General features: G+C 44.4%; 1 long non-coding RNA gene across 2 annotated transcripts in view; it reads right to left on the bottom strand.

The window, feature by feature from the left end:
* LOC141729374 (uncharacterized) overlaps positions 1-18,193 on the bottom strand; it is a 51,883-nt gene that overhangs the window by 23,863 nt on the left and 9,827 nt on the right. The window contains exons 4-5 of one of the 2 annotated variants that reach the window (XR_012580851.1): positions 12,251-12,327; positions 9,861-10,027 (exon numbers count right to left, since the gene is read on the bottom strand). This is a non-coding gene — a long non-coding RNA (uncharacterized LOC141729374). Of the gene's footprint in view, positions 1-9,860; positions 12,328-18,193 lie in introns of both variants that reach the window. The other variant, XR_012580850.1, reaches the window with a different exon arrangement.

The raw sequence follows: 18,193 nt of genomic DNA, 5'->3' as shown, positions 1-18,193 counted from the left end.
CAAAACACCTCCAAAGGATTAACAGTCATGCACTTTCTGAAGTGTCATTTTTAGCTGTGATTAATATCTGAATTTTGGAATTATTAATACTATATTGGTTCTCAACAGCAGAGTCAACTTCCTTAAATTAAGCAAATGTAGATTTGCTCTGAGCTCTAAAAAGAAATACTTTTAAAAGGAGCAGGGCCTCATTGCTGAAAAAAAAAATCAAATAAAAGATTCAACTCTCTAGAGCCATCAGCATCTTCATACCTCATTGTACATACAAAGAGGAAGGAGTCCATTTTCTCCCTAAACTCAGGCAGTGGGAGCACACTTTACTTATATGCTGTCCTTAAGAAAAATGTTTTCTCCACATCCAGCCCAACAGAACCTGTGTCCATATTGTGGTGTAGGTGAGGAGGGCTTTTGGAGGGGAGATATTGCCTGGTTTCAGGAGTACCTCCCTCTTCATGACCACCATATTACCTTCCAGTAAATGGGTATCCAGCTTGGGTTCTACAACTGCATTACTCAGCTGATCCTCTTTCAGCTCTGATTTCACTTCTCCTTAAAAGTACTTTGCTATTAAGCATGGAAGTAAAGCAGCTGTTTGGACCCTAAAGCTTAAAAACCTCAGAAGTCACAAATCTTCCATTTATGCCTTTCTTATGTGGTCCAGACACATTTTTCAGGCTTGTAGCATCGTCTGAACCCTATTTTCCTTCATTTTGCCTCTGAAATTGGCACTGAAGTCTGTTTGCACTATGTAATCAAAAGGTGTATTTGTTGCCGCAGCACTACATCTCACATGGAAAATGGTCTCTCTCATTTCTTCCCCCTGTAATTCTCAGAGTGGCTTGGCACTGTCAGGGACAGGTGCTTAGGAAATGCTGATGTATGGCAATTTTATGTTGTTGCATGAAGCTGAAACTTGTTTGCAATACTGATATAACAGAGGACTACTACCCTGCTTCAACTATATTTTGAATTTATTAACAGCATGTAGGCTGGGAACGTGAATAGCTGGCAAACCTGCATCCTCTAGCATCTGTAGAAAGACATGATGGATTGGAAACCCCTTATTCCATTAAGAAATGATTTCAGAAATCCAGAGCACAAGTGGCAAGTGCTGATTGGCTATCAGCGATGTCAGACACATGTCAATAACATTACTTAATGGGTTTTCCTTGTCTTTATTCATAAGTTCCATTTCATGCAGCCATTGCCCCAAAGGGTAATTATGACACTTTTTGGGTGGCTTTGCTCTTTTGGCCTTTGGCCTCATGCCTCAGAAAACCACCCAGGGTATCCAATCTCATAGAAAGTCTTTGTGGCCAGTTGTGCTTTCTGGAGTAAGTACTTTTTTCTTTTTTTTCCCCTAACTTAAATAAGCCATGTAAATGCTTCAAAATATCCTTAGTTTCCATCAGTCCTATGACATCATTGCCCACCCCAAAGGAAGAGCTACGCCCCACACCTCTGGCCAGCTGAGGAAAACACCACTGGTAGGATGCTCATTTTTCTTGGAGCGGAATAACACATACGAGAGCATGTTCTACGTGAAAGGACATTTTGGAGCAACTGTTTTACTTAACATTGTGTATTTACACAGTTCTCATGTAAATATGTCTTCAAACATATGACGCAGTTGGGAGCCTCAGAGCTGATATTTACCTGTTTTAATATATCTCGGGATATATTTGGGCTTGGATATTTTTTGAAGATGAGTGACAAGACTCTTTACCCATGTACTTTCAGTTTGCTTCAAATTTGAAGTTGATTTTTATACCATATTATAACCATATTTATTTAAGTTTCCCACATTCTGTCAAAATCTGTTTACACAAAGAACATTTGTTTTCACTACTGCTTGTGAGGAATGAATATAATAAGTGCCAAGGGATTTTAAGAAGTTGAGAGAATTAGTGTTTGGAAACAATACATTCAGCTATTTCTTAGGGGAAGATTCATGGAGCACAGACACATTCTCCACTAAATCTATCAGACTGAAGCAGTTCTCATGGAGACAAAGCATATCCAGTCTCTTCTCAAGTTTCAAACATATTATAAAATAGAGTTTCTGAAAAAAAATTAACAGGAATTTTTCTTTTTTTTTTCCAGAAAAGAAAAAAAAACATAAAGTGGGTTAAGATCATTTTGCTTGTTGAAGTTGAAATCTGGAGTCTGGCACTGAAAGGTGGTGCCCACTGCTACCCAACAGCATCCTTTTCCACTTAAATTGCTTCACCATAATATGTACTGAAATAAGAGTTATGACCAAATTATTTGTCAGAGGTTGTTTGTCGTAGCTTTAATGCACCACTGTAAATTTCAGCAGCTACTGGACTGGGTAATTCTGGTTTTAGGACTATCATAAAGAATATTTTAGCCCATCAAATGCAGCTTGCATGTAGGGATTTGCTTCAGCATTTCTATATCTCAGAGGCTCATGTTGCAAAATATCAGGGATAATTCTGAAACTTTGATTTGCAAATAAGGAGAGGCAAAAAAGAGGGATCCATCTATACCATATTTTGTAGTGTTGTTTAGAAAATGAACAGAGCAGCTGCTTATAAGGCAATCCTGGTCTCATTTGCTACTGAGATGCAGATTGAGTAATGGCCCCCCAAAAATCAGCATTAGCATTATCAGTTGCAAATGCTGACACTTTATCAAAATTCATGTAATTTGATTTTAGACATTACACTACCCTTTATATTTCAAATATTCCTAGGAGATTTCCTCTGCTATCTGGAAAATAATGAAGTGTGTAATGAGTTATTCCCTTCTTGACTGTGTCCTAACAAGCTAGAAACATGGGGGTATTTTCATTGAAGCATTAAAAAAAAAAAGGAAATAAAAAAGAAAAAAACAATGAAAAAGAAGAGAAGACAAGCCCCTTTTACTAAGCCTTTGATTACAGATTTACTTGGATGTAAATACACAGCTGAACTGATGTATTTAAGGTATGAATACCAGACAATACCCCATTTTCTGTAGTCTCTGTGGAGGTCTTTAAACACAACTCTAATATAGTTTGATTCATTTCCATGCCTTCTGTAGGAGACATCTCAGTTATTTTGTCTTTTAAAGTCCCTAAGCACCAACCACCCAAAAGCTGTTTCTGGAGGTTTGTTGTTAGAGGGTAAGCTGGACTATATTTATGATCCACTTAGTTTCCCTGTCGCCTTAAACCTGGCCGTCCATCATGAGCTGACAACGTTTTCCTGCAGAAAAAGCTCTGTGGCAATTCAAATTTTCTTTACTGCTCCATAACAAATGGTTTATTTACTTACCAAAAGCCCTGCAGCCCTCTGCTGCTCTGCAGAACACTAATTCATACCACCCCACCAGCGCCAGGCTCTCCTACCAAAAAAGCTTTCACTGCACTGATCATGAAGCACAAGAACTTGCAGGAGACAGGCAGTGCCTCCCAAAGAAAGCACCTGCAGAAAATTAAATTTTTGTCTTTTATCCCTGGCCTTTCTTGGTTAGAGAAGAGATGTGTCTTTCCTCCACCTTTTCCCAGAACAGCCTCCAAACACCAATCCTTGCTGTCAGTCTTAACCCCATGGAAAAATAGAAGTCATTCCCACTGGATAGCCTGAAGGAGCACAGATATTGCTAGGGAACTTCACAATGTAAGATAGCAACAAGAGTCCTCAGCTGTCCAGAGAAAATGACCAGAGAGAGGGCCAAGTCCACAGATCTTCCCATTTGAGCAATCTTATGATGCTGGACATCATATTAAATACTCAGTGATCACTGCTCTTAATGGAGGACTGTTTCTCTCTGTGCTCAAGACTTGGCCTCTCTCCTAATCAACTTTCCTGAGGCAATAAATTGGCAACAGCGCATATGTCTCATATGCTCTCATATTCTTCACAGAGAAGAACATGGAAATTTGAAGGGTTCCTCCCTTGAGTTGCAGGGTAAGATGCCAAGTAGATCCTGCTAATGCCTTCACCAGGATGCCTCAGGAAGCTTGGCAATGAGCTTGCTCCGTGCTGTCCTCATCCTGGCATTAGGTCTGCAGCTTATTTGCTTTTCCTTTCTGGAAACCATCTCCTAAGAGGCCTGAGCAGGTATCTTTGGTGCTTTTTCCACCACATAGTCAGCCCAAGACCCATGAGGCAGGAAGCCTTTTGAGATTACAGATGGTGCACAGAAAAATAATGCAACTTGTGTGAAGTGTCAACTGAATTGGAACTTGCTGAGTCCCGAAAGCGACCACCAGCCCATGGAAAGCCAGTGGAGAGCCCCATCACTTAAGCCAAGTCACACAACATATTTGTCTCATGACTAGATTGACATGATCCAAATTCAGCGATGTTTTTTCCAGGCCGCAAGCTGGTGAAAAGCAAATATAATTGTTCTATGAACAGCCTCCTGCATTTGTTTAGGGTTTGTCATTTCCACGGGCCTCTCATTAATAAATGAGTACACAGGAATATTCACGTAACATTAATGGCCAGGGGGCATTTCACGGAAGATTTGAAGTGACTGGTCACAGAAAAATCATGTGAAGTCTTTCCATGGGTTAAGCAATGAGTCTGCTGGCTCCATGAGGTGACTCTGGTTTGTTTTGCTACCTTGGGCTTGAAACGAACAGCTGTGCTTAACCACAACAGCCGCAGGAATAAAGCTGGGCAGATGCTGCATCCCTGGCTCAGGGATCACACTGCATGAGGTAGCGTTAGGGAAGGCTCCCACCACCCTCTCCAAACTCCACGCACACATCCCTGCCCTCCCTGATAGCCACAGCCCCCTCTCAGCTGCTGTTTATTTTTCCTAGATTTTATAGTGTAAAAGCTATAGAATAAATAGCTCATGTGGGGGGAAAGCAAAGCGCCAAGCTAAAATAGGAAAAGTAGTCTCAACGAGGAGAGGAAAGAGGCAGATTCCTGCAGCTAATAATTCCTGCATGGCCTAGAATAAGCTAAATCAGGACTGTTGGGAGGCGTCCCCAGGGATCTGCGCTGCCTGGCTCTCCAGATGAAGAGCTTGTCTGGCTGGGCAGATCCCATCCCTCACTTCATTAAACGATGAGACCCCACACTGCCAGGGATCCTGCATTCACAAAGGGAAAGAGATTTGGGAAGTCCTCTGGTGATTGTCGAACCCTTTGGCACCTGTTTCACTGAAGACTTCGGGATCTTTGGCAACCCGATCCAGGGCAGTTGCAGCAGAAATGTATATTTGTGCATTTCCCTGGACTCAGCATCCCCACCCCTACCTGCCACTTTTCACCAGCTGCAGCCCTGTCCCCCCGAGCCGTCTGCTCCTGCAGGGCCAATCCTGGCTGTAATCCCTTGGGTTGCTCAGGTGGTAAGTGAAACACCAGTGCTGGAAGCAGGAAGGCGGATGCCAGCGGAGAGCACGCTGTGATTGGGGCAGGTCACGACTCTGGTGTTCCTCGAAATTGGAGGCAGCCACACCTCTTCCCGCATGCGGCTGGACCCCGGGGCAGGCAGCACGCCGCTTCCTGTTATTAGAAAACCTCAGGATGCTCTCGCAAGAGGAGAGCTCGTTAGCAAGTGAGGTAGGAGAAAAGGAAAGAGCACTGCCCCATGCAGCCCCTGCGCTGGAGCTGCTCAACTGACTTCATTATGGGCTCATGCCCACGGAGCAGAGAGAAACAGTGAACATGGGCACACAGCACTGGAACCACCACGGCTCAGTGTGGCGAGTATCTATCTTCATACATCCATCTAAAATTCCCAAGAATAACAGGAAATACAGCCGTTAATTTTCTGTTTTGCTTGCTTTGGGGCGAGCCCACATCCCACAAGGCCTGGAACCAAGGAGCCCCACAGAGCCTTGGGGCGGGCGACATTCAGATGAGATAATCATCCACTCTTGAGTCGTGAGAGAAGAAAATAATAACGATAATTAAAAAAGCAAGCAGCCACCATGGCAAACAAAAGCAGGGAGGACAAGCAAACTCTCAGCAGCCACAGGGAGGGACAACTGCAGGCCTGTCCCCGCTGGAAGGGACCGGGCAGGCAGGAAGCACCTCGGCTGCTGCCGTGCTCGTCGCGCACTCGCTGTGCTCGCTTCTCCCCGCGGCCACGCATTATCATCATTTATTCATTCCATGACCTTGAAATCCCTCTCCCCTACCAGAAAAACAACGAATCCCCGTCAGAAAAGTGGGCTCTACAAAAAGGAGGGAAAAAGAAAAAAAAAAAATCACGCAACCTCCCATGTTGCTTGTATTAGGTCAGATGGGAGAACTTATTTAATTAGTGACTTTTATAGGGCTTTATTTTTCGATGCCCAGTGGAATAGTTAAGATTGGTAATAAGAAAGAAGTCTGGTCCCGTGCCAGCCCTCCTAAGACAATGGTGCAGGGAGGAAAGAGCTGAGCAATATATTTGAATGTTTTCAATGCCTTGGGTATTTGGTGGTTTTTTTTAAACTTTATTTTTCAGTGCCATATTCTAAAACCATTTGAAGGGTGTACATGGAGGGGAGGGGAAGGAAATTGTTCAGGGCGGCCCGAGGGGAGGATAACAATGAATAATGGAACAAACCCAGGGAAACTGCTTCTTGCTCTGGTTTCTCCAGGGCAGGGGAATTTTCCCCTGAATGAGACCCGCTCCAGCACAGAAAGAGGATGGCTGGCAGGTGGCCAAGCACCAGATTTTTGTTGTATGTGGAGATGGATGGGTCAGGTGCAAAATCATGATGGATAACTAGGAGAAAGTAGTAGAAGATGAGTTCAGATTTGCTGCTCTGTTCATGCTACTGTCCCTTCTCACAACCTGTTTCTACTGCTCATCCCCATCCCAAGAAAATACTGCGGGCTTTTTCCTCCCATGCTTGCCATTGAAGGAATAGGGAAGGAGGGTTCAGCTTTACAAATTTTCCATCAAAGGGCAATGCTTTTCTCAGCCTGTGGGATGAACTGACAATGCCAGGGAATGGGGCACCTTCCCCAACAGCCCTGGCTGATGTAGCACACGTCCTGAGCAGCTCAAGGCCACTCTCTGAGGTTGAAATGCAGCACACAGAGAATAAACCAAAGCAGATGTTGTTACAGATTTTATGGTAGTAGTCTTTTGCTCTCTTTGGGCCCAGAAGCTGTGCTACCCACTGATAGGGGAACTTCCAGAGGCTGACGGCAAAGCACTCCAATGCCAAGCGTTTGAAGGACATTCACAGGCCACCATCTAAGACAGTAGCCTCACCAGTGGCCAAAAAGCCCCATGCAGCCTAGTTGCTCAGTAGCCAAACTTTGGGAGGGCAGTCAGCCTGTTTCCTGACAGCAAGAAGAATAATGTAACAGTGTTCAATAAATTCCTAGCAAGCGCAACCAAAAAAAATGCCAAAAAAAAGGAAAAAAAAATTAAAGCCCTTTTGAGCTTTGTCCTTTGCAAAATGAAAAATATGGTTGTTTTGCTCCATGGGAGGAACAGTGGAATCAGCTTTAAAATCGACAGCAGATTTGGCCAGATGCCACAGTCCTTTTGGCTTCAGCTTCCTTCCAAAAGTCATCTCCCTGCCAATTTGGAGTGCTCAGGACACAGCCACACACCTGATGATACGCTGAGTAATGGCCTTGGCTTGCAGCTATCTGGTCCATGCAGCAGGGAAGTGGGAGGGTGGGTAATTATCAGAGGCCTTCATCTGAGCACCCGTGAAGGCCTCTGTCTGCAGCTCCCTGGTGTGAGGGCCAGTGCTGCACCACACCAGAAGGGATGTAACTGATGGTACCTGAAGGGTGTGGGGTGCTCCTCAGGGTTCAGCACGGGACTGGTGGCAAAGAAACAAGCTCCAATCGTGGATGGCTCAAATGGTGGCAGAGAAAGAAGCTCCAATTATGGATGGCTCTACCAGCACCGTGCAACTTCAAAGTAAAGCAAAATAGACATTCTGGCACTTAAAAGTTGGGTGAATTCTCACTGTAGAGATGGTGTTTGGAGGGCATTCCTGCTGAGTGCCAGCTAAGTGTCCAGGCTCCCAGCACCCAGCCTGCCTTTTGCTGGTGTTCTGCAAACCCTCATCTTCTCCTGCCTACCTCTCCCTCCATCCTAACCCACAGCAGCACCATGGTGAAGCAGCACCCTCCATGCCATCTCCTGGTCCATAGGGAAAGGATTTTCTCAGGAGAAACATGGGAAATGTCAGGAGCACTGCAGTGCAGCAGCAGCTGAGAGGCCAGAAGGGCCCTTGCGCAATGGCAGAAACTTTAGGAGCACGTCCTGGTATCTATATGGTTATTTGTATCAGTCCTGACAAGAAGGAGCTTTCAGCACCGCAGCTTGGGTGACAATATTTCTTTCCTCACTGTTCCTGCTTTGACATCAGTGAGAGAGTAGGGGCTCCACAAGGGCATTGTAAGATAGAAAAGACAATTAAAAAAAGTTAGAAATGGGAAAGGACATGCCATAAAAGTCATTATTAAGCCTTCTCTTCAGTCCCTCAACATTTTTCACAGGGATAAATGTTCCCTCTGCAAAAAGAAATTTGGAAAATTTCCACCTATTCTACTGGCTGCATCCATGAGAGTATTTCTGCCTCTGGCAATAGATTCTGCTCAAGTCTCACTATGCCGATGAGACATACGGCTCCGACGTATGGCTCCAGTATATTTCTTGAGCGAGGAGGGCTGGTGTGAGCAATACAGCAGGAGGTGCTACAAATAGGCAGAAAGTTTTGCAAAAACATGGAGTGGGAAGAGTGTGCTCTTGCAGCTAAAACCTGTGCTTTCTACATCTAATGGAAACAGTCCTCTGCTTCCAAAATTGCACAAAGCCGGCTGCTAAAATAACTGCTTTTTGACCTTTTTATCTTCTCCGATCTCCCTGAGCCTTGCCATTCTCCTCTTGCTGTCCCCAGCCACCTGCCTTTGTCATTAGCAATAATCAGCAGCAATAAATAGGAGACATTTCATTGCTGAGGAAGCAGCCTGAGATATTTTGGGCCAAGCCATCCGGGCTTGAGCTCACAGACCCCACTGGCCAGCAGGAAAAGACACCACTAAAGCCACCTTGCTTCCTATTGTGGAGTTACAAGTTCTGCTGTGAGCAATGTGCCCACACACAGCAGCTGAGAGGGCTGGGTCCCAGCTGGAAGTTGTCTAGGATGGAGAGGAATTACCACCCGTCAGGAGTTTCTGCAAAAGCAAAGGAATAAAAGCAGAAAAAAACCCCAGGGGCTGCACGGCTGGAAGCAAAACCCAAATACAGTGCATCTCTGGTGGGACTAGTGAAGGAAAGAGAGGAGATCTCTGTTGTGGGATGGACAGAGAGGTCTGTGCAGGTCCCTGCAGGACTTGCCGAAGAGGCAACCTCCTGTTGGGTGTGAGGGACTGAAATGATGTGACTGGGAGGGGATAGGACCCCAGACTGGGGAGGATGGATCATCACGGCAGGGGGATGGAGGTGCTCTTTCATGTGCCCAGCTGTAAAGATCTATCTGCAGAGGCAGATACCTTTAAGGCTCTGGGTCTCATGTGCTTCAGTCACATTTTAAAAATAGGACAGGAGGCTTCCACATCACTTAGGTATTTTGGAAAATTTTACTCAGCCTTTCTGCAGCTCCTGTCAATCCTTCTCAGTGTGGTGCCGAGATGCATTCATGGCACGTATACAAATAGCACACTTTCCTGGCCCCTCTCAGCCATGGCTGGAGACACCTTGAAGGAGCTGATAGCTGGATTTGATGATCTTTAAGGTCTTTTCCAATCTTAATGGTTCTTTGATTCTGTGACTTCCCCTCCTCTCCTCACCAAGAAATGTTGGGGGGAGGAGATGCCTCTGGCTCTCCTGGCAGCAGTGCCCCCCTGCCCTTGTGGTGTCAAACAAGACACCAAAAAGCATAACACCACAGTATCCAGAAAAAAGGCAATCTCAGCAAGGAGATGCTTTTACCTCCAGGGCAGAAGTGATGTCCAGGTTCAACTTCCTCCTCATTTCCAGGGACTTTGCCACCATGGGAGAAGCTGTCCCAACACGGAGCCTCTGAGGGCTCTGATGCCAGCCAGTGGAAAGATGACAGCACATGACATTTGCAGATCCCTTCACCTGCCCTGCAGCCACTGCTGGACAAAAATATCAATAGAGAAGCAGATCAGGGTAAGGACACTGCCTGGTATGCTGCCCATTACAGGAGCTAGCAGTGGGGAATGATGTTTCCTATTTGGGCTCTTTCAGATTGGAAAACTCTACAAAGTTCATCTCAGACAGTCCGATCGAGATTGTAGGGACTGTTTGTTCCCGGTTTTGGCAGGGTCGTGAATGATGCATGAGTAACAGCATCCCCAAATTAGTGTAATATGCTGTACCAGGTTAGAAAGCATTCTCTAGCTCTGTTTTTCCTCTGCGTGTGTGTGTATTTCTCTTTAAAGGAGAAGGGAAAGAACTGAAAACATTGCAGTTGTGTTTTTGTTGGTTGGGGCACTGATGAACCCTGTTCCGATTGGGCTGGTTATGAATCACTGGAGAGCCATATCCACACCAAACAGTGCTGCAGCCAACCTGATGTCTGCTTGGCAGTCACACTGAGCAAAAGCTTCTTAATTATTGGGTTTTTCAGCTGTCTGAATCCTAGTGGAATAAAGAGAAATGAACAAACTACCTTTGAATTTAGGAGACTGGGTGCATAGGAGGGTGAGCATGTGTGCACCTGCATATGTACACATGTACTAGTGCACACATGGTTTGCTTTGACTCTTGGGATAAAGGGGAAACCTTCCTCCCTGATTTTATTTGCCTTTCCTCCCTTCCCTGGCTGATTTTGTCTGGGGCTTTTGCAACATGCCCACCTCCTTCCGGCCATCAGGAGTGGTGTTTTCCTTGCTGTGACCACAAAGGATATCACCCTTCCTCCTGTGGCACATCCTCCCAGGGCTGCTGTACCCAGGAGCTGTTCTGCCCATTCTTTGGGGAGGGAGTCTTCAACCACATGGCACCAGCACCTGTCCTCTGCCCCAAGCATTTCTCCCACTCCCACAGAAGCGCTGACACCCTCCCTGAAATCTTGGGTTTAGCCCCTTCTGCTCTGACTCATGCTCATCCAGAAAGGGATGCCTTGAAACCCCCCTCCTTTTCCCCGTTTCCTCCAGGGCTTGTGGGAGCCACCAGAAAGGTGCCACTGGAGGATGCTGAGCCTCAGCTCTGGCAGCACCACCACTGCCTTTTCCCTCGGGACCCTCTTGGCAAGGGGGAAGTCCCTGGTGTCGAAGGCCGTGGAGCAGAGCGACACCGGGATCTCGGACCGGTGTGGTAAGAGAGAGCTCTCTCCCACTGGGTAACCCGGCAGCAACTGCTATTTCAGTAAACATATCATTTTGTGCTCAGTAAACACACATTCCAGAGGAATGCTCTCATTGTTTTTTTGCTCTGTAATGCATTAATGAAGAAATAAAGTTTAGGTTGTGTAATGGTGACAGCTTGAAGTCATTTTGCCTAGTGTTATTTCTCAGCAAAGGCTCAGCTCTCCCTGGAATGGGAGAAAGAAAAGACAACCAGATTTCACTTCAAACTCACCAACATGTGCAAAAAAACAATCAAAAAACAACAGCAATTAACTCACTTCCACATGCCCCAATAAAACTACCTCTCTCACTCACTCCGAGCTTTGTCATATATGGGGTTGTTTATGGAGGAGACAATACAAAGTGGGTTTATACAAGGCTCTTGTTTTAATTTTTGTTTTATATCCACTGGAACTCTCAAGTAGTGAATTCATTTCCTGATATAGTAAACATTTCTGATGGCCAGGATTCCTTCTCTTTTCCCAAATGAACACAAACCCCTGGTCTAACTCACCAGCAGTGCAGTCTATACAAACAGACCCATCAGCTAAATTTTCAAAGAATGCATCTTAAGCACACAGCTAGGAAAATAAACAAACAGCAACGCCTTCATGAGAGCCCAGCAGACCCTGCTGCAAGTGGGAAGCTTTTCTTCCCCAAAATTGCTTGAGCCCTCAACTGCACGTGGAAAAACCATCAGCTTTTCCCCATTACTACAGAAAACAACCTCGTCCTCATAGCTGCACACCGATGGGTGCCGGCTCAGTGCTACATGATCTCCACAGCCCCTCTGATTTGTGACCCTATTTGCACTATGCAAATGTCTTCTGACAGCTCTCTTTTCCTGTCATTAAAACAAACAATGGCCCCTGAAACCAAAAAGGAAATCAGTAACAGGCGAAACTCTTTTTCTCTCTTTTTCTTTGCTTTCTTTTTTTTCTTTTTAATATTTTTTTTCTGGGTCTGGGACTAACTGCTAGTAATTATCCTGAAATATTCACAAACCTTTTCTTCTCCCAAACTGTTTTACTCATCCCAGTGGCCAGGCCAGCATGTCTAATGTAATTACTCTTCCAAAAGACCTAAAATGAAAAAACCCAAAACAATGATAAACCAGGTAGAAAAAACACATCCTGTCTTTCTTTATGTTTATGTATCTCTATATTTGTACACGTATGGAAAAAAATAATTATGTTACTAATTTGAGAAACATTAAAAATAGATCCTAGTGTATGAAGTAATGAGAAATAAGAAGGTATTTAGGACTGGGGGAGGAGATTCTCAAGGAAGAAGACACACCTTTCTCTTTAGTCATCTCTCTATTTTCCAGAGTATCCATCCTGTCCTACGCTCTGCATCCAGCCCTAAAATATTTATTGATGGCCATGCCTTGCCAATAGCAGGTAGAGGATACCTGATTCCACTCCTCCCAGTACCCAGATGCTCTGCTTTTGATTTCAGTGGGAAAAGCCTACATTCAGAGACTTCAGCATACTTACACACTCCTGGGATTTGTTTCTTTGTCTTTTAAATAATACGATATACATAATCCTAAACTGGGCCAGTTTCCCATCCCATCCCACAAGCTTTGTGCCTGTAGGGCTCAGCTGAAGTCAATGGTGTTAATGTTGACATAAAATCATAGTGACCAAGTGGGAAATTAGGCCCGTAATACTTGATTGTCTTTTGCAAAAATTTTCTAAATGGTCTTAATGGTTTTGTTTGTGGTATGTGTTGCTCACTCCTGATTGTACTTCTGCCAAGTTGTACTATTAACTATAAACACTGGCCTCTCAGAAAATTTGAAGTAAAGCAAACCAGAAAAGATGTTCAAAATAACGCTACAACCTAATTTAATTTATCCCTTGGTAATTGCATTTGTAGATAATGACCAACGCAAACAAAACAGAACCCAAGCCCTCCCAGCCTTGCAATTGCTTTCACATGTGGGCACACCAGTTACAGCCAGCATATGGTTAAGTCTCTGTCTGCATCAGGACAAGTGTTTGGAAGATGGGGGCAGTTTGAGGTGACACCAGCCTTGGATCTCTGCTCGTAGGTGCCACCTATTGAACATCAGCCCATCTGCCCACCTTGGTGAGCCCACCCGGTCAGATCTTCATTTTTTCCTGTAATCCCCATCCTTAATTCTTCCAGTATCAATCAATCTACTCCACATGTCAATCCCAGAGGAAATATAGCTGGGTGACTGCTTGCCAAATTCAATTAACCATGCAATTGTAGTCCTGTCTCCTGGCCCTGTTCCAGTAAGATATTTGCATGCTCTCTTGGTTTTAATCTCATGATCTGCTCCAAGTAAATCCTGTTGAGTTTGGGCCGCTGTTTGCAAAGGCTACAGGAACTTTACAGATGTGTTTGACACACTGTTATTACGTGAATGGTTTCTTTGGCCGTTTCTCGGTCTTTGGGCTGGTTGTAAACTATGCTGCCTGACTGCAGTTCAACTATTTGTTGTTGCCTTTTATTTTTTTTTTTTTGTTAATTTTCATTTGTACTCTTCTTGATGAGTTTCTGCGTGTGTCCCTGTTTACCTCCGTCATGTGGCAGAGCTTCTCTGCTTTGATTCGAGGAGTCTGGAACCCACAAGCAGCAATCAAAACCAGTTATGCAAACCCCTCACTGCACAGATTTGCACAAGTGTTTGTCCCACAGTTCACAATTACACAAGGATCTGCAACATATCCTCATCCTCTGAATACTTCAGCAAGCGTTGTTGTACCTGCCTGAGCGCTTGCCAGAAGCAATCACTGGGAGAATCACTGCCGGTGCCAAAATAAACTCATGGTCTTTATTTGAGGAAGGACTTGTAAATAGTATTTTTCTAGCATTCACCCATTTCTAAGTGGAACTCCCTGCGTGATGAATGCTGTTTACAGCGCAGCTCTGTTGTGAAACAGGGAAAAAAAAGCAGATTCTTGCACTTGCTGGCAGCATGCCAATGCAGTGGAGGAAGATACATCCCCTCCTGCTGTCACTCCATTTCTTGCCCCATTTCTTGCTCTGCTTCGCACTCAAAGCCCACATGGATAAACAGGATTTTCATGCTCTGGGAATGGGAAATTTTAAGAAAGATGAATGGAGAAGTCCTAATCTGGGTGGAGAAATTTTGACATTTTCTCTACAAGCCTAGCCCTGTTTCCACCACTCAAAGAGCCCTTAAAGGAAATATGTGGTATACCCTGCAAGGAATGATGAGCCAAGTCAAAGACAGGGAAAGCTCCTCCCTATATAGGGGAAATGCAGGTATCAGATGAATTTCTGAAAAGCATCTCTTCCTTGGTCAGCAATGGAGCTGCAGTGACAGGAGGGACTCAGGAGAGGGTCAGGACCTGGTGCAGACAGGAGGAAAGCAGGCCAGAGAGCCAGAAGCCCCATCTCCCCCACTTTGTCTCTCCAGGTAATTGTGGATTCTTCTACACACCCCAAGAAACCCACACTTTGCAGTGATGAAATCACACATTTCTCCCACAAGTAAAAAATTTCCTCTCTGCTTTTTCCCGTTTTTACTGTGTTTACAGTGAAAGGGAAATCTCTTTGCAGATGGAGCGTAGGAATGGGAGAGTTGTGTGTCTCTGCAAGAGCCACATAGTCCCTCTGAAATCCTGCACTTTCAACCATTCAAGACCTGGTGTTTTTCTCTCCATGCCATCCTCAGGGAGGAGGAAAAAAAAACATCTAGAAAGTACTGGTGGCTCCAGGGTGGCTTGGAAAGTTAAAAGATGTGAAGGATTATACAGAAATGCAAGCTCAATTAAAGCCAACACTGAAATCAAGAGCAACTCTGGCAGTGTGAATGGCATTACTCCATATTTCTAAAACTTGAAGCTGCTTTTGGTCCAAGGTCTGATCACTCCCCCCTGCCTCCTCCATCAGTTCTCATGTTTTAAATGAGAGCTAGGTCAAGTGTCTTTTCCTCCATGGAGTCCACTGGTCCCCAGGCTGGAAAGTAGTTGCCAGCTTCAGAGACACTTTAACCCTCTTTTTCCATTTGAGGTATGTCCTCTCTTCACCCACACTTCTTTGCTTTGTTTTTGGTTTTCTTCATTCCCATTTTTAATGCTGATTACTTCCCTTGCTGTAAGGGAAGTGGTTCACCTGTTCCTCTGATTGAGGAATGGCTTAAACACTCTTTTGACATGGTCCCTTGAAAATGGGTTGCACGGCTGCAGTCAATGAACATAGCGTGGGAAAAACGCATTAATACTTTCACCAGTAACATTGAGGACGGCTATAAATAAACCCTTCATTACAGTATTTATATATTATTACATCATATAGCCACTTAAACCAGAGAGCAATTGCAAGTGTTGAATAATGCAGGGACAATGGCCTGTGCATTAGTTCCACTGTCATTGGCATTATGTGTTTCCTGGTGACATCGCTGCGCTCTTTGCTTCACCCAGCGTTGCGTGACATTGATGGTGACGTTAGAGCATCAACGGGCCCTCTGCAAATGACAGACAGCACTTTGCACGACACATGTAGCCTGGTATTATATAATAAGGGTGCTTCACTGGAGAATTTTGGCAGCACATGTTCTTTTTCTGAGCAATTCATTCAAACCAAGGGTCTGTTTCTCGAAAGTTTTCTTTAAAGCAATGGGTTCATGCTGCAAGGGCCCAGAACCCTCCATACATGAAGGATGGAGATTTGCAGCACAGTGATCAACCGTGCATCTTGGGAATCACCCCATGTTGTGCTGATGAGACCTGTTGGTTTCCAGGTGGATCCTGCCTGCTCTGCTGCCTTCTCCAGCTAGAGCCAGAGGCATAGCCAAGAGAGATGGTGAGGGCAGGAAACTGGAGATGCTCAGAGCCTGGCAAGAAGGAATTTCAGTGATGATACTCACACTCATGTCTTCTGAATCCAGTTAGGGGGTATACAGAAGATTTCCTTCCAGAATGAATCAGATTACTTAGGTGTGTTTTCAAATCACACAGAAGTACAATAATTCTTCTGAGATTTGTTGTTGCTGCTGCTCTTCTTCCTTTTTCAGAACACTTTTCGGAGTGGGTGGATACATGGTTGGTGTGACTGTGCTTAGACCATGGCTGAGTAAACTTTCTTGCTGAGTATGGATTTCAGTTTCCCCAGTTTTGATATGCTTCCCCTTAAGGAAGCCCAGCAAAACAAAACCCCGTTCTCTTGGCTTGAATGTCTCGCTGCTGGTTTTCGTGGCAGGGATGCTCATCTCAATTACACTGTGGTCAGCAGCATTCAGTGCCTCACTGATCCTCACTTGTCAAACAAGCTCCTGTGTGGCACAGAAGACTGTGCAGAGGCTGAAGGATCTCCACCACAGTACTTGGAAGGGGCTGCTTCCAGAAGAAGTCATTTCAGATGTTGAGAAATCTCATCTCCAAACTTTGTCCTCACATGACATATGACCAATTTCTGCACAAAGATCTGCAGTTGACTTTTATTACAGCTCTGATTTAGCTGCTTCTTTGATTTATCACAACAATGCACATTCAATATCTTTCTTCTGATGTGGAGGCCAGAAGTATAACTCTACTCATATGTTTGTATTCTCAGGACTTCGGATTTCGCAGATTCAGAAACTCATTCATAGAATCACAGGATTTAAGGCCAGAAGGAACCGTGAGAACATCTGGTATGACTTCCTATATTTCAGAGCCATTCACTTGCAGTCAATTAGCCCAGTGCCGAGCCCAGTAGCTTTGCTGCATCTTCCAGAAAAACATTCAGCTCCGGACATACCAATATATGGGAATATGAACACATCAGAAGCTGAAGACTCATCAAATTTCTTGATTTTGAAGCTCACATTAATTTAAAAATGTGTTTCATTTCTAATCCCCTTTTGTTTGGCTTCACACGTAGCCATCAGCTTTACACTTTTCTCTGCTTCATAACTGAGTGGCATTGCCTGGCACCCTACATCCTTCAAAGCTGGGAGTTGGGTTTTTTTAATGTGTCCTGGCACCTGGACAAAAAGTTGATCTATCAGAAGTATTTGGGAGTCAACTTTACTGCAGTTTTAGCTATTCAAAAACTTTTTGCACTGTTGTTTGCATTATCATTTGTCCTTAACTAATACAGAAAAAATTCACTGGGGATATTAAGAAAATATTCTTCAAAATACTTTCATTTAGAGAAATTGAACTTGCTCGTGTAAAAACCAGACAGACATTTCTTGCTGAAACAAGGACTCTGACCAGCCTTTCCAAAGGACTTCTGAACACTTCACCCATCTCTCTGCACAGATGTGTTGTACATTACTACACTCTCCCCATCCCCTTTAGACATGGAGGTGGAGATAGATCTGTGTTTCACACCATCAAGGCATATTTTCCATCTTTGAAACTATTTGTGCAGCCTTATTCTACATCCTTTCTATTTTTCAGCAGCTATACCATTCACTGGAACCCCTGATCCTGAAGAGCTTGATCATGGCAGTAGCTTGTCCTTCTGGCTATTTGTCAAGGACATACTTTTCTCACCATTGCAAATTTACACCAGAAGCTTTTAAGTTTTGCTTCCTTTCCCTTTCTGAGTGGGCAAAAATTTTAATGATATACAAATGGCCTTCTGATAGAGGCTCATTTCAGTTTTCATTTTCTGAACTTTATGACTTTCTGCACTCCATTTGAGTGTCTTTGGTTTTCATTAATTTTAGGGTACTTAATAAATAGCAGTGGAAGAACTGGGAAGCATCAGATACTTGTCTCATGTGGATTTCTCCATCTTTTGCAGTAGAAGAAATTCAAGAAAGCTGCTGTTTGGGCTGAGGAATGCAATAGCTGGACACTGGCAGGGAGAAATGCCAGTGGAATGTGGGTACCACCTATCCACTGTGCTGCTAATATTGTAGGTTTTACCTCTGGGCCTGGAGAGCCACGTCATCTGTGTGGCTGCAAGTCGTGCTCTGAACTTGTTTTGGAGAGCTGGTGGGTGATTCTAGAG

The sequence above is a fragment of the Zonotrichia albicollis genome, chromosome 6, assembly GCF_047830755.1.
Source record: "Zonotrichia albicollis isolate bZonAlb1 chromosome 6, bZonAlb1.hap1, whole genome shotgun sequence".
Lineage (NCBI taxonomy): Eukaryota > Metazoa > Chordata > Aves > Passeriformes > Passerellidae > Zonotrichia > Zonotrichia albicollis.
The sequence above is the reverse complement of the archived record's forward strand: the minus strand, read 5'-3'. Positions and strand labels throughout refer to the sequence as shown.